General features: G+C 31.2%; 1 pseudogene; it reads left to right on the forward strand.

The window, feature by feature from the left end:
* Positions 1 to 298: 298 nt before the first annotated feature.
* Positions 299 to 7,788, forward strand: LOC134254779 (uncharacterized; annotated as a pseudogene).
* Positions 7,789 to 8,878: the final 1,090 nt, after the last annotated feature.

The raw sequence follows: 8,878 nt of genomic DNA on the forward strand, positions 1-8,878 counted from the left end.
TACATCCGGCTTTGTTTTAAACAAACAAAATTGAGAAGGTAAGGAATCGTACATCATTTCTTTTAACCCTTTAAACGATAAACCCATTTTAATTTTACTTTTTTTGTTAAAAATGTCCAAATATTTTCAAAAAAACACAGTTTTATTTCTGTGGGCTTCATTTTTAATTACAAACTGTTGTTGTTTTTTTTCCCTTTTAGGGCATGTAAAGGAAATTTCAGACGATGACGCTTTAAAATATTAAGTACAAAAGTCATTGATGAAATAAAAGTGAAAAAGAAATTGTAAAGACAGAAACATGGGTCGCGGTGAGGTCCGCCCCCGGGGAAAAAGGGGCGGATCGCGGTACCCGCTATGCCCCGTCCGATGGCAATACTGTGTTGTATTCTGAATTTTCTCTCCCAGGTTTGGGTAAAGTTTTTTAATCTTTTCCCTTACATTAACATGGGGAACCACAGCCACCTGACTTTTTTTTTTCTTTTAATGGAAAAAGTATACCCCTTCTTTAAAGAAAAATACGTAATTGGTGTGTAGGAATAGTCTCCTAATTTGGATACGATGGTAAACTGATATTTATACTCTTATTTTTAAAGTATTGCAATATGTTGTTTCTGTCGTCTGACGTTATCAAAAGTAAAAAAAAAATTTTTTTAAGACGAGATCATAATTTCGATATGATGAAAACCCCCCCCCCCCGTTTTTAAAAGAATCCACAACCATTTTAATGTTGATAATTGAATAAAATCTGACAATCACTAAGCAGCAATCTTACATTAATGTATATTTACAAATATTTTACTTAACTTGATAACAGGGAATTTCACTGCCCCTGTAGGGCCGTGTTGCAAAACCCCTTCCTTTTCCCCAAAATTATCTGCAATGCAGCATTTTTCAAATTTTGAATGTACAAAAATAACGTGATCAGAATTCATGAAAAAACAAACATGGCTAGGTTTGGAAGTTGAATGAAATGAACAAAATTTTAGAAAACATGGATAAACTACTAAATAATTGTACTTACAATGTACATGCATTTAATTTTAGTTCTGAATTATTTAAGAAAAAGGTAAATTTTTATTCATAAATTTCTTAAAACCCGAGATTTCAATTGACAGCAATCGAACTATTTAAGGGGAGTCTATGAGAAAACCATAGAGAGCTATTCATGTTAGGTTCTCAATTTCACTTCCCATTATTATATTTATTCATTTAAGCTTTTAAGACTTTTCTGTAAATTTGGTCAAAATCTGTATTAGCATATGTACATGAGCACTATCTATGTTTGTCATTGGCAAATGGTCATAATGTTATAAAACACATGAAAAATACCAGTTACCTTTACATCTTTATTTTATTACAAACAAATTTCGGGGAAAAGATATGGTGTATTTTATACACATATGAACACTGTTAATCCTTTCCATTATAAAACTTTTAAATTAATTAAGCTTTCAGCGGGAGACAACTCCAATTATCTCAAGATGTTCTAAAAATAGATTTTTCTTGCCTTAATTTAAGAGCCATAAAACCTGATACACAGCAAAGAGAAAAAATTTTTTTTTGTTCCTTGAAAGGTCATTAAATAGTGTTTTTACCAAAAATTGGAATTTTTCGGATTATGAAATATAACAAAGTTATGATAAAAACAAATTTTTACCAATTTTTAAATCAACAAGGCCAATTCCAGCCCATATTAGACCTAGTTCTTTAATGTTTAAAATCTAAATATTTATTACATATTTTGTAAAATGAACATAATAATTACACGTAGTACAATAAATAGAAATTTTTCCTCAATTACAACATTCTGAAAAGTTTAAATAATATACCATTCTTACAATTATTTTTAAACCTCAAAGGGTTTGGGGGGAGTTAATTCACTAATATTTTTAAAAATGATTAAATTAAACTAAGATTGTTTGTGAAACACTATACACCCTTTGGCAACAAAGTTCTGAAAAGTTATTTTTAATATATAGGTCAAAGTCAAGGTCATAAGGTCAAAAGTTATGGCAAAGGTTAAAGTTGACAACAGAAAAACAGATAATAAAAAAACAGACAAATAGGACAAAACAATATCCTCACCCTTATCTATGGATCCAGGTGCATATAAAGTATTCCATTACAATATAATGTACACATTTTAAAATATACTTTGAATATCAAATATCTTCAGACGAATTTGAAGGGGGTATGATGATTGATAAAGTAATGAGCTTCACATATATGTATGTTTGGAACTTTGGAAGACATCGGGTTGAAATGTACTTAAAAGACCACATTTAATAATTTTTAACTTCTAATAATCCTTTAACATAAGGCCACAATTGCTAAAAAATTAAAACAGGAATTGATGCAATTTTCATAATAAAATATTGTATTGTTTTCCTTAAGACAACCTGTTTTGAATGTGAATGGATTTACTTAACCACAATGCAATAAATTCAAGTACAGGTAATATTATATGCAATATAACTGTAAATTATAAAACTGTATTGGAATGTTTAAAGAAAAAAAAAAAAAAAACATTCAAAATTCTACATTAACATTTGAAAAATTATTTTACCCCAGTACATGTACCATGTTTGAGAACAAATAAAAAAAAATTCCAAAAAGATGTATTTTCATTTATCATTTCTATTTAAGAAATAAAGTCCTTGTTGTTGTGAATGATGCAGAATGACCTCCGAGGTCAAAAATTTTTGAAAAATTAAAACCCGGGCTTAGCCGAGGTTTTTATTTCAAACAACATTTCGAACCGAGGAGGTTTTTTATCACACAACAAGGACTTTATTTTTTCTAGCAAGGGCAATGAAAGGGTTCTTTCCTCTATAGAGAAACGAATTACCACCATGTTCGATTACGCTGTTCTATTTAACACCAGAGAGAAATTTTGTTGAATTACCTATATATGGAATCAGGTGTTTGAGCTTTCGTTGCATAAAAATAGTCTTGTTTAATTACAAATTTGTTCGTAATTTTATTACATTAAAATGAAAATACAAAAACAAAATCGTGTTCTTGTTTTACTGCTAAAATCACGTTGTTTAATGTGTAGGGAGGTCCGTGGAATAGCCCCGCTTAGCTATAAAAACCGACATTCATCAGCAACTTGATGCAATTTACATTTTTATACTGCAAAAGACGACACATCGATGCTTTTAATAATTTTTCAGCACACCCAAAAGCATTTGAATTGTTCAGATTTGATACGTGTTTCTGATCTGATAATTTTTTTGTGACTTGTGGTTTTTTGGAGAATAATGTCCAGGCGGTTCCTTTGAATGTAAATAACCGTGGTAAAATGAAAAATACACTACAGTATATCAATGAAATAACATCTCAACAAAATGAATATTTGTTGTAACCCTGAAGTTGATCAATTCCCACTTTAAAAAATGTAATGAATTAAATGTAATTATATGAGGGATACACTGGTACAGGTATTATTTATATAAACAATAAAAGTAAAATACGGTACAAAATTTTGAACTTAATGATTTCATACAGCCATTTATTCTGTAAGTTCAGTGGCTATTGTTTGGACACTGTCAAACTGTTCTGCTGCCTAATTTTCTTCAGCAGGATTAGCATTGCATGTTGTTAACATCTAAAATTGTAGAAAATTCTTCTTATGATGTTTTTTAAACTTTTTATAAAATTAGTAGTAATCACAAAAAGAGAGGCCTATGGGCCACTTGCTACCCTTTGGTCAGGAACTTTAGCCATATGCTGTTCTTAACCAATCTCCCCCTTTGCAAATTTATATTGTGCACCCCCACCCTACCCCCCTCAGGGGTATGAATTGTAAAATTTATAATTCACTGACAGACAAATTTTAATAAAAAATGGAACCTAAAAATGGCACTTAAAAAAAGATTTTTTTCTTATTAATGATTTTGCATAGTCTGAAAGTTTAATGAAACCATTCATTAACATATACCTTTTTTTCTTCAGTGCAATCTTTAAGATTCAGTGGAGGTATTGAGGCAATGGTTGAATAGGTCAGCTGCTCAATCTGCTAAGTAAAAAAAAATATATGGAAATAACAAACAGTATTCAAGTTAAAAAATACAAATCTTCAGGGCAAATATGGACCTGTATATAATAAGGGACAAATCCAATATCAATATTTAAATGTCTTGTTTGGCGTTCATAATTTGGTCAATTTACCAACTCCAACGAACAAAAAAAAAAACAAACAAAAGAAAAACAAAACTCACGGCCCACATCATTACCTGAATGGCTTTGACAATTCTGTTCTTTTCCAGATTTTCCCCCCTTTAATCTTTTGACCCCTAACCCATGATCATAATTAGACTAAATTGACTAATTACACTAACCCAGGATTATTTAAACAAGTTTCATCTTTTTTGGCCCCTGGTTTTAAAAAGAAGATTTTAAAAAATTTTTTTTTTATTTCTATGTAAAACTTTGATTCCCCCCTGGGGGATGATTTGAACAATTTACTCTTCCTACTGTCTGACTGAGGTAAGAATTAGGAAGAATTAATCCAGAACTATATGCAACATTTTGTATGCAATGAATATCCATTTTTTTCAATGGGTGGAACAATAGTAGATAGAATCTTTACGTTTTTAAAAGATAAATGTCCTGGACCCCGTTTAATGATAGAATTTTTTGTGTATTGTAAAGTACAAAAAAAAACCGGGGGATAACTCGTAATCAGTCATTTTCCACTGTTTCTATAACAATCTAAAAAAGTTCGATTGTAAACATTGCAGAAAAATTTTGACAAAATTTATTGGATTTTTGCCTTTACATGGATTACTTTTTATAAAACGCATAATTATATGCAATCTCAAAAAAGGGTTTTTTTTGATTAATTTTAATTTTTTTCCTGTGCAAATCCTGTTATATTCTTCAAAATATTTCCATTTCTAATTTTTTTTCTCTATGGTAACTCTTTGAAAGTTGTCGGAGTTTTTTCTCGATAATTCTGCTGGAATGTAAAATTGGCGGGATAGGGAGGACCTAAGGGGGCTTTAAAACGCATGCAAATTTGTGGCATCTGTCTCTTTGTCTACGTTTAGGACCAAAAATGCATGTAAATCTCGTGCGGCTGTCTATGTGTTTTACGTAGTGTGCGAGGACTACCTGAAATTACATGGAAGTCCTCTTTTATTATAGTCTATGTCTACATTTTTTAAAATCTAAATCTACAAGTTTTATTTCACAATGAAATGAAAATATAAGGAATCATTGTCAGTTTTGAAGTATGCAGGGAAAAAAAAAGTGGGAAACATGGGAAATTTTTGCATAACGGGCTTCGCCCGTTATGCAAAATTTTCCCTTTTCCCCCTTTGTTTATGCCCTGGGTTCCCCAAAAAAGCATATTCCTTTAAAAATTTGGATATTGCTCCGATTTGCTACATTGCAAGTATATGGGAGTTTCTAATGTGGTGAGGGCGTGTTCCAAGACACAGTTAATTTTTAACTAGCACAATAGCTCTCTGGGATTGTCATAAATATGTATTTTTTAGCAGCTAAACCTATTGTTATGTCATTTTGTTGCCATAAACTTTTTAAATTTCATAAAAGAATTTAGGAAACATATATATTCAAGACTTGTTTTAAAAAAAAAATTTAAGTTAAAAAATTCAAGGATTTTATTTTATAACTTGGTAGTTTACAAATTTCTTATTACCTTCATCTATTACTATAGCTGTAGACGCAACCAAATTCCCCGGGTCAAAACTGTTGTGATGCCTCGTTTTTTGTTTTAGATAAACCATGAAAGGGATTTACACAAGATCCTTTCCCCCTTTTTTAGTACAGACCAAGGGTATCTGATTCTTTGGCAAATTTTCTTGTTTAGCTGTGCTAATGTGATAACATCGATACCCGCTCTGAAAAAATTTAAAAAACTTTGGGCAGATCTATACCCTTAGATTAAAATACAAATATCTGAGGTGGTGAAAGGTTTTTTCCCGCCGTTCAAAAATATTGCCGTTTCTTTACAATCTTCACCAAAATCACACATACCCAGACATCGCTGCCATTTTCCCTCCATGTAAATAATGATTTTTTACTCTTCATGCACTGAAAGTTGATAAAATCATAATTCGGTAAAAAAATAAAGAATTCAAAAGTGTTTTTCGGGTTATTGTAAATCCAAGAAATTCCCTGAAATATGTTGTGTAAAATAACTAATTAAATCAGATAGATAATTTTAAACAAAAGTTCACCCGTTGTATCAAAACAGCACTGCGTTTCTCATAGAGATATAAAAAGTCAAGTGAATTTTCTCTTTAAAACCTTTTGAATTTCCCAAATTAATTAGATCAGGTAAACAAAAACAACTATAAACAAAAAGTTATACTTATTAATTCAACATAAAACACAAAATTTTTCAAAATTATTGATTCATTTTATTTTTTTGAAGGGCTTATAAAAGTGCTATTTTTCCTTGAAAATCCAGCCCACCGTGGGCTATAAATAATTGGGGGTATCCGGAGGAGGCACCTTTGTTGAAATTTTTTTCCCAAAAGTTATATAGGTCCATTTCTTCAAAAATTTTGTATTTAAAATCATCTTTTTAAAATGTGACTTGTGTAACAAATTTTTAATTTTGCGTTTTCCCTGATCGCTCTTAAAATCAATTAGAATTTTATACATGGGCATATACGTACATGAATATGGTTACGTTCGTTCCTGGAGGTATTTTACATATAGGGATTCATAGTATGTAAATTTTGATCAATTTGTTTAATTTCTAAGCATTTCATTGAAGAGGAAAAAAATTTCGGTCATCACAATATATTAGCCAATCAGAATCTATACAGGTGCATGTTTGAAAATATGTACAGTAAATTTTAACCCAAGATTCTCTTCCTACATGTATATTTACTTTTTCCTAAAAATTTTTTTTATAACAAATATCCTATGGTAAAAGAGCTTTAAAGCCATGTTGTTTGTTATATGTCCGACTATAAATAAAATTTATACTTACTTACACCTATTTCAGACTGCAATGCAATACGAACATATTGTTCGTTGATCCTAATAAATATATACATTGTATGTACGTTTTGACAGGAACAATAATACGGGTTTCCCCTTGTTGCTGCGCACGCAGCGAGGACATGACAGGATGTGAGAAGCTGAGTAGTTTTTGTATAGCTTCTGGATCGGGGGATTCAAATTCTCACTCTTCCTGTCCTTCTGGGGGGTGGGTTGGAGTTGTATTTGGGGCGTGTCCTTCATTGGAATGTGAATAAGATTTATCTTTATGCATGTAATTACCCTCACAAATAAAAATTTCTGTAAGTCAAAAATAATGAAAAATAAAAGAATGAGTTTTTGTTTTATAATAATAAACTGAAGAATAAGCATTTCTGACCTCAAGAACACTTTCTAAAATTATATTTCATAGTGATTTCTTTTTCAAATTTAACGAGTACTACACTGATAATCCAGTTATACAAAGGTCATGTGATTCAATCGAACCAATCAAATGTTGTCATCCGCCTCCTCTCAAATCCGCATGGTTATAAAAACCCAGTAGTAGTAGAGCAACCAGGTTATCCCCCACAACAGCAAACCACGGAGGTTATCATCCGGGCTACCAACAGCAACAGTATTACGGGCACGACCAACCACAGCAGTCTTATGGCGCAACGCCGTGCGCCCCCCGCAGAAAGTCAAGAATACCCACATCCGGGACCTAGGGGGTATGGGGGAAATACACAACCGGGGCCGTTTTGGGGGAGCCCCCACCTCCGTATTCCGAGTCAGATGCCCCTCCCCTTAAACCCCTGTTTAAATGTGATGTTTTATTTCGTTGTTTTCCAAAATGTTTTGAACATTTAAACTTTTATTCATGTTTTTACAACATTTTATTTCATAAAAATACAACGTATAAAATGTTCTAAAACTGTGATAACTGGCCATATAGGGTTATATATACATTTTATGTAATGAATTATCCTTGTACAAGCTGTTTTTATCTATTCATTTGATTAAATATGATTAAATGTACTTTACATATTTACCATCACATGGTGACATATACATGTAAACCATAGACTATTAAAACTATTTCACTTTTTATTTTTTGTTTCTTTAATAGTTATTGCCTTATTTACATGTATGTAGGTTCTTAGCTACTGAAATCTAAAAATTATAGATGTTACGTCAGCACAAGGCTTTCAGAGATGTAATTATTCCAAAACATTGCTCTTTTTTTTTATAATCTTTTCATAGGTATCAACATTTATTAATGTTTTGTTTTAAGTTTAACTTATTTTATATTTTTAATTTGTGCTACTTTCACACGTTTTGCTTACTTTTTTTGTTAGATACATTTCTCTAAGATCTGATAATGTGATCAAGTTCTATTTTTTCTTTTCTACTGATTTTATAACTTTTTTCAATTTGGTTTTTCTATACATCTGTTATACTTGCACTAAAATTTATACATTATTATTATGTATGTTTACATAAATGAAGATACGTGAACATGTAATTTATAGAGATTTTGGAATTCAAAGGAATTGTGAGCATATGTAGCAAGACAGATTGAACGGGGGGGGGGGGGGGGGGGGAAAATTAAACATTTAATTAGAGCCAGCTGATCATTATTTTACTGGTTAACAGGATAAGGGTAAGGGAAATGTGCACTTCCTGTGGTTTATGTTTATACACTACAATATATATTGTTATTGAAAATAAAATTGTACTTTGATTGTTATTTGAATTTAAAAACTAGAGGTACTGTGAGCATAGCTCATTTGATACCCCCCGCCTCCCCTATGGTTATAAGTGGTGAAAAATCCAGTTTTCCTGTGGCCGGAAAACCCCAAAAAATTTATCAAAAAAAAATGGAGGGGACAATGGCAATATGTAATAAAGATTC

The sequence above is a fragment of the Saccostrea cucullata genome, unplaced genomic scaffold, assembly GCF_032062105.1.
Source record: "Saccostrea cucullata isolate Sc308-1 unplaced genomic scaffold, CSIRO_AGI_Scuc_v1 ctg18436, whole genome shotgun sequence".
NCBI classification, from domain to species: domain Eukaryota; kingdom Metazoa; phylum Mollusca; class Bivalvia; order Ostreida; family Ostreidae; genus Saccostrea; species Saccostrea cuccullata.